This window comes from Mirounga leonina, unplaced genomic scaffold (genome assembly GCF_011800145.1).
Source record: "Mirounga leonina isolate KUSES-001 unplaced genomic scaffold, KU_Mleo_1.0 Mir_91, whole genome shotgun sequence".
In the NCBI taxonomy this organism is placed as follows: domain Eukaryota; kingdom Metazoa; phylum Chordata; class Mammalia; order Carnivora; family Phocidae; genus Mirounga; species Mirounga leonina.
In genome coordinates, this window is record NW_023270839.1 from 35,147,294 (window position 1) to 35,155,598 (window position 8,305).

The window sequence follows — 8,305 nt, forward strand, 5'->3', positions numbered from 1 at the left end:
ATATTTGAAATTCCCTACCATGTCCCGAACACTCTCTTCTAAAGATGCCTAGTTCCTTGAATCATTCCTCATAGAACATGATTTTGGTTCCATCACCATCCTGGGTTCTGATCTTTAAGTCAGTGGATTTCAACCATCATTCTGCAACACCATCATACTTCTGATCAATAAGAAAAGAAAAGGTAAATTACTACAGCAACTGTACCCAGAATTAAGAATAACTTACCTTCTACTTTATTTTGTGTCATAGCCTGGGAAGAAACTAAAAATATCCAAGTGAATATTTTGCTCCTGTGAATATGACATGGTAGATTAGAACCACAGCCGTAAATATACCCCAGTTTGTCCACATTCTTTGAAAAGTATAGTGGCCAGAACTGAATACAAAAACCAAGAGGTGGATTAGCCAGGGCAATACAGAATTGTTCATTAAATCAAAATTTTCTCCTTTCCCTACTCCTACCTTCTCTTCAGGACTCAGCTGAAGTCCTGCCTTCTATATGAAATGCTTCAATTAGAAGAGATAAGTTTTTAATTCCACAAGTGCTTCCTTTAGATTCAAGCCTAAGTTGGACTTTAAGATCCTTCACTTCCAACCATGTGTTCTTAGGCATTCCTGACCCCTACTAAACTCAATTTCATAAGGTAGAAAAGGGGGCTTTTTCTACTTCAGTAAGTAGGGCAGAACTTGGCAAAGTTAACTCACTGTCTTTCTTGTATTCTGCTCTTATCTGTGCTCAGTATATTGAACTGTTAAGCTCCAAATACAAGGTACACCCAGAATTATGAGACCAGGAAAGAAGATATTGCTTTAAGAAACTGAAATTAGTAAAAGCCAACATAGGAGCACCTGGGTGGCTCAGCAGGTTAAGCGTCTGCTTTCAGCTTAGGTCATGATCTTGGGATCCTGGGATCAAGCCCCAAGTCGGGTTTCCTGTATCTGCTTCTCCCTTTCCCTCTGCCGTTCCCACTGCTTGTGTGCTCTATCTCTGTCAAACAAAAAAAAGAATCTTAAAATAAATAAATAAATGTCAACATAAATTTTGTGCACTGACCACTGATACAAGTCATCCTAGAATGTTACTCAGAGCCAGAGATGACTTGTAACATAAAACTAAAGTGCATCCCCAAAATGTTCTCTGCAATGCATCAATCCAATAACTATTGTCAGATGATCTACAAACTACATCATATGATCTAAGAGAGCATATCTTAAAAGCTCTCATCACAAGAAAAACAAAATTTATAATTATGTGTAGTGATAGGTGTTAACTAGGCATATTATGATCTTTTTGCAATATATACAAATACTGAATCATTATGTTGTACACCTAAACTAATACAAAGTTACATCAATTATATCTCAATGAAAAGAAGAAATAAAATAATAAAAGCTTCTAGTTTACAGTAAAATTACTGTCCACAAGACTGTCCTCTAAGTCTAGATAACCAGTATTGACTCCTATGACAGACATATCCTTAGACTGGAGAAGGACAATTCATCAAGTTATTGTGCAACAACATTCAATTCTTCTACTCAAACTTGGGACTCATCCAGCAACTTTGTAACCGTAATATAATCTCCTGAGTGTACAAATATAATGGAGAGTGTGCCTGGTGTGTAAAGCTAATGCCAGTCACACTCTCCCACTATCAATTATTACCTTATCACTCCAGTTTGAGCATCAATCTCCTGTGGGATTTGTGCATGTGAACTGATTTCTCAGCCTCATTGTCTCTAAGAAAACGAATTTAATTCTGTTCTTGAAAAGCTGAGCAACACAATCTGCACTATGAAGAATCTCACACTGGTGCTAACTCTAACATACCTTTGATCCTATAATGACAACACATACATGTTGGTGCCTCCTCAAACCCATCAGAGGCAGGGACTCTGCAGCCCCTTCTTCCCACCAGACCCTCCTCTGCCCAACTTACCAGCCCTGATCCCTCTAAGGGAGGAGGAGTTGCTGCTCTGGTTAGATTCAGAGACATTTGTCAGGCCCATAAAAAGACAGGACAGCATGACTGTCCTTAGTAGCCCAGCTGATGCTCTCTTTACTCTTTTCCCCCATTACCTGAGTCCCAGCTATTGCCTTCTTCTCTTCACCTCTTCTGAGATAAGAATATAGCTGGGACTACAGACCCAATCACCTTCCACTCTACTCCTACATGCTCAATAGACATACTGGTATCAACATTCAATTTGGTGATGAGGTAGGTAGTGGGTTTTGAATGGAATAGAATGTATCATGTGTCCTCAAGACTAAGCCATTTTTTTTCTTTCTAAAGAAACTGTTTAAATTCTTTCATTAAATTCTTTCTTTCTGAAATCTCTGCTCGTAGGGTAAGATATCTTTCTTCTTGCCCTACCTCCCTTAAATAATTCTGTTCATTTTTGTTTCCCGTGTACTCCAGCATTGGATATGGTCATGGGAAAGGAATGTGTTCACTAAGGCACACTTAACAAGAAAGCATATGAACTTTTTTTTTTTTTGCATTCACAACAGCTAGAGCTTTAATGGATATTTAGTAAATACTTCTCAGCGGAAGACAGTTTTCTATCTTTTTCCAAGGGGTTCAAGCTAACAGCATTTGCCACCCCAGTGGATAATGAGAGGCAAGGATGAACAGGGTAAGGAATGGTTGTAGTGCCTTGACTCTCCAACTCCCCAATATGGGCAAGGAATCAGAACACTGTTGTGTGGCGATAATGGGCCATTCATGCTGAGGCAGAATATTCTATTTGAGAAAATTAGACTAAAAAAAGAATTTTTTTTCTTCATATTTTTGCCACATTTTTACCTCACCCACTTTAGCCCTAAAAACATATCAAATGTTTTCATTTATGACAGTCTAATTTTCTCAAAAAGAATATAATCTCTCTGAAAGCATGACTGATATTCTAGATTCTTCCTGTATCTGTTTTCTCCTTAGCACCAAGTACAAAATATGTGCTGAGTGAAGCCATTTGCCTTTCACTTGGTATGGATATATTATTTACATCTTAAGCTTCTGATCTTTTCCCATGAGCCCAAATCAATAAACATACTTGGATTCTTGGTGCCAATGCAAATATAAATACAAATGTAATATGGGTTCTGAAGTTGTAGGACAAGAGCTAATTACAAAATGATCATCTCAGCGACTCAAAGTATAGTTATATTAATATTTTCTAAGATTTTCTTAAAAAGAACGTAAATTCCTATAGAAAAAGCACAGAACCCCTAAAATTTATATGAAAACTCTAGTTTGAAAAACACTGACTACTACACAACATCACTCTGAGATGATGAATATAGACAGTGGATGAAGAGAAGTCAAATACTGACACCTTCAAAATAAAGACATTATTTGACCTCTAAGGACCATGGTGAAATTTCATTGAGTAGAAAGAGAGAGACAGCTTGGGGAGGGACAAACCAGGGCAACAAAGGAAACCCAAGTCAGACCTACTGACACCACTTCCTGAAGCTTGCTTTTTTTTTTTTTTTTTTTTGCTTCCTAATTTTTACCTGAGTCACTAGCCCTGCCTCCTTGTATAGCAGAACATGTAGTCAGAGGGCAGGCTCTGGAGCTATACTGTCTGTAAATCCCAGGTGTATATACCAGCTATGGCTTTGGGACACTAACTGGACTTCTTTGAGCCTCCCTTTCCCCACCTATAGAATGGGGATCACATTTACAATTGCACCCAAAACCATAAGATACCTAGGAATAAATTTAACGAAAGAGACAAAGGATCTGTACTCAGAAAACTATAAAATACTCATGAAAGAAACTGAGGAAGACACAAAGAAATGGAAAAACATTCCATGCTCATGGATCGGAAGAACAAATATTGTGAAGATGTCAATGCTACCTAGAGCAATCTACACATTCAATGCAATCCCCATCCAAATACCATCCACTTTTTTCAAAGAAATGGAACAAATAATCCTAAAATTTGTATGGAACCAGAAAAGACCCCGCATAGCCAGAAGAATGTTGAAAAAGAAAAGCAAAGCCGGCGGCATCACAATTCCGGACTTCCAGCTCTATTACAAAGCTGTCATCATCAAGACAGCATGGTACTGGCACAAAAACAGACACATAGATCAATGGAATAGAATAGAGAGCCCAGAAATGGACCCTCAACTCTATGGTCAACTCATCTTTGACAAAGCAGGAAAGAATGTCCAATGGAAAAAAGACAGTCTCTTCAACAAATGGTGTTGGGAAAATTGGACAGCCACATGCAGAAGAATGAAACTGGACCATTTCCTTACACCACACACAAAAATAGACTCCAAATGGTTGAAAGACCTCAGTGTGAGACAGGAGTCCATCCAAATCCTAAAGGAGAACACAGGCAGCAACCTCTTTGACCTCAGCCGCAGCAACTTCTTCCTAGAAACATCGCCAAAGGCAAGGGAAGCAAGGGCAAAAATGAACTATTGGGACTTCATCAAGATAAAAAGCTTTTGCAAAGCAAAGGAAACAGTCAGCAAAACCAAAAGACAACCGAAAGAATGGGAGAAGATATTTGCAAATGACATATCAGATAAAGGGCTAGTATCCAAAATCTATAAAGAACTCATCAAACTCAACACCCAAAGAACAAAGAATCCAATCAAGAAATGGGCAGAAGACATGAACAGACATTTTTCCAAAGAAGACATCCAAATGGCCAACAGACACATGAAAAAGTGCTCGACATCACTCGGCATCAGGGAAATCCAAATCAAAACCTCAATGAGATACCACCTCACACCAGTCAGAATGGCTAAAATTAACAAGTCAGGAACGACAGATGTTGGCGGGGATGCAGAGAAAGGGGAACCCTCCTACACTGTTGGTGGGAATGCAAGCTGGTGCAGCCACTCTGGAAAACAGTATGGAGGTTCCTCAAAAAGTTGAAAATAGAGCTACCATATGATCCAGCAATTGCACTACTGGGTATTTACCCCAAAGATACAAAAGTAGGGATCCGAAAGGGTACGTGCACCCCGATGTTTATAGCAGCAGTGTCCACAATAGCCAAACTGTGGAAAGAGCCAATATGTCCATCGACAGATGAATGGATAAAGAAGAGGTGGTATATATATATACAATGGAATATTATGCAGCCATCAAAAGGAATGAGATCTTGCCATTTGCAACGACGTGGATGGAACTGGAGGGTATTATGTTGAGCGAAATAAGTCAAACAGAGAAAGACATGTATCATATGATCTCACTGATATGAGGAATTCTTAATTGCAGGAAACAAACTGAGGGTTGCTGGAGTGGGGGGTGGGGTGGGAGGGATGGGGTGACTGGGTGATAGACACTGGGGAGGGTATGCGCTCTGGTAAGCGCTGTGAATTGTGCAAGACTGTTGAATCTCAGATCTGTACCTCTGAAACAAATAATGCAATATATGTTAAGAAAAAAAAAGAAGAAGGAGGAGGAGGTAGTGGGAGGGGAAGAATGAAGCGGGGGAAATCGGAGGGGTAGACGAACCATGAGAGATGATGGACTCTGAAAAACAAACTGAGGGTTCTAGAGGGGAGGGGGGTGGGAGGATGGGTTAACCTGGTGGTGGGTATTGAGAAGGGCACATTCTGCATGGAGCACTGGGTGTTATGCACAAACAATGAATCATGGAACACTTCATCTAAAACTAATGATGTAATGTATGGGGATTAACATAAGAATAAAAAAAAAAAAGAATGGGGATCACAACAGTTCCTTTATGTATGTGAATGGCACAGTGCTGGCACATGGTTAGCACTCAGAAACTTATCCTGGGGTCTTGATTCCTTCTATCCACCATGGTCTTGAGCCATTCTTCAGTCCTTCCTGTGAAAAGGGAAGAGGATTCCTTCTCTTGCTTAGGCTAATTCATTTCTACCCTGGAGTCCACCACCCTTCCCCCACCTTGGGAGACTTGCTCAACTGGTTGCCTCCTCTATAATGCCAAACACACCAAATCAGCATCCTAATGCCCTCTTCAACCTTAAAATCTCCTCCCTCAACACTGCATCCCTCTCAGCTACTCTCCTACATCTCTCCTCTTCTTCAGAGAAACCAGTAGAAAAATTGCTCTACCATTGTTCAAAGGCCAACTCATAAAAGGTGATCTCCAATCCTACCCTTCTATGCACTCCTCTACTCCTACAGTTGAGAGTCTGACACACACACACACACCCCCACTGAAATTGCTCTCAGAAAGGCTAACAGTGCTTCCCTGATGCCAAATCCAATGGAATGTGTCATTGAAAACAATATGCCTGACACCAATGTTAGACTGTATTAAGCCCTCCCTCTTCTTGAAATGCTCTGTTCCCTAGGGTTTTGTGACACCACACTCCCTTTATTTTCTTCCTTCCTCTCTGGGGAGTCCTTCTTAGTCTCCTTTGAGGGTAACTTCTCTCTGCTTATCCTTCAACCACTGATATTTTTCAAGATTCATATTTTGGCCTTCTCACTTGTCTGCTTGCATGCGGATTTCACTGTCTTGCGGAACGATGACAATTCCTAAGTTTACATCTCCAATCTGGTTTCTTTCTTGAACTGAAATGACCACTTCTCAGCCAAATGCTTGTGTACCTTCACCTGAACTTCCAAAAACATCTCAATTCAACACATCCAAAAACTAAACTCAAGAATTTCCTCTCCAAACCTGCTATTCCTGCTGTCTTCCCTATATCCACATCTTACAAGACTGCATTTTTACATTTGGGAATGTGGCTTTTTGAATCCCAAGCAACATATGTACATACATACATCAAACTTTCTGGGGGGCTTACTCGAAAGTATTTGAAGTGTTTTAACAGGGCCTAGAAAAGAAAGGTATATCTTCCCCCTCCCCTCTACCTAAAAGCATCTCTCACCTTTTTTTGTTTGTTTCCCCTTGGGCAGACCTGAGGACAGGGATGCTCTGCATCTAAAAGAAGGTGTTGGGCCTCTTGGTGGTGAAGCATGGCTTGTACTGGTTGAGGTAAGACCTGGTGGGGCAGTAGGAACTTGATCTTGGAATCACCAAACTGTTAGACTGCCAGTCAGCAGCACTGGCTGGCTGAAATCTCCTCCACCTTCATGATCTGGATCAAGTGGGCCTGGGCATGGTGTCAGTTGCCCATGTCTTGGTAACACCAGGTGACAGCGCCTGGAGTTGTCAGGTCCAGGTACTCCTGGTATGTGCGGTGGGTGCTGCTGGGGGGGGAGGTCATAGTGCAGTCAGGTGTCAAAGTTATTCACCTGCAAGGAGGATTTCTTGAACACCTGTCCACAGTAGATAATTTCCCCTGAAGACTTCTTTAGCTTGTTCAGCTAAGACACAAAGTACCAGCAATGGGACTTGGCAACAACATGATTAGGTGCAAAGATTTGCATAAAATAGAGGGGAGGACTATGGCATTTGAGGATGGGCAGGAAGGGCCCCACCACCTTGTACTCTCACAGTGTGCCCAAGGGCTTCACGGCACACTCTCTGTTCTCACCACCACCCAAGAAAGGTCAGCTCTTTTTTATTGAGACCTACCTTTTTACCTCACACTCGTTCCCACTTCCTCTAAGAAGGCTTCCCTGAGGCCCTGAGAACAAGTTGAAACAGCTCTCCTCCATGCCCTCAGAGTTCCCTATTTCAACCACTGCACTGTTAAATATCTCAGTAATTTAGTATCCCTTACTACAGTTAACTGAGCTTTCTCCCTCACCAGAATTTGAGCTCCTAAGAACTCTGCTTTAGTTATCTTAGTAATCCCTAGTGCCTGACATAAACAAATGTTCAATAATGTTGGCAGAATGAATGAATGGCAAATATTCCTAATAAACATGAAGCAGGCAGAAGAGTAGAGGGTTTGAAGTAGAGGCCCTGCACTTTATCTCTGCTTCTAACCGTGCCTATTGTGTAGCTTTGAGCAAGTCCCTTCACTCCCTAAGGCAAGGTGTCTGAATCTTTCAAGGAAATCAAAACAGCAATATCACCTTCCTCACAAGGCTATTGAGACATGAAGGGAGTCCATATCATTTCTTAGTATGTAATTGGTTCTATAAACACTCTTTGGTGAATCTACTGGGGGTGGATAGAAGGTAATGGAGCTGGGGAGGAAATTTATAAAGTTTTACTCGTGTGATATAATTTCAAGTTCACCCATCTCCAATTTGAAAGTGAAAACACTGTCAAGACAACATGAATAATCTAAAACATGGCTGGCTAATTATATATGTATGTACACATATATATTATTAATACATACATATAATAACTAGGGATTAGTGGGGCACCACTGGGAGAGGGAACCTTAGTTGAGATACGGATTGAATACCTGTGTCTTTT

The 8,305-nt window shown here is 40.8% G+C and overlaps 1 pseudogene; it reads right to left on the reverse strand.

Moving 5' to 3' along the window:
• Positions 1–5,670: 5,670 nt before the first annotated feature.
• LOC118003570 lies at positions 5,671–7,590 on the reverse strand (annotated as a pseudogene).
• Between the last annotated feature and the right edge of the window lie 715 nt (positions 7,591–8,305).